Raw genomic sequence first — 377 nt, forward strand, 5'->3', positions numbered from 1 at the left:
CTACTAATGAGCTACATCCATCTTACCCTAAAGCGACAATTTAGTTTCACCTAATGGTTCTAAAAAAACAAGCCAATAAGTCATTCGGGGGGGGGGCAGTTGAAAAATATTGCTCTGATATTGTGTCTTGCGCATTTTGTATCTTTTGTGTATGTATATATATTATATATATATATATATATATATATATATATATTATATATATATATATATTATATATATATTATATATATATATATATATTATATATATATTATATATATATATATATATATTATATATATATATATATTATATATATATTATATATATATATATATATATATTATATATATATATATAATATATATAATGTATGTAGGTATTTAATTATTATA

Source organism: Euprymna scolopes, chromosome 42 (genome assembly GCF_053919585.1).
Source record: "Euprymna scolopes isolate OS-2025 chromosome 42, ASM5391958v1, whole genome shotgun sequence".
Lineage (NCBI taxonomy): Eukaryota > Metazoa > Mollusca > Cephalopoda > Sepiida > Sepiolidae > Euprymna > Euprymna scolopes.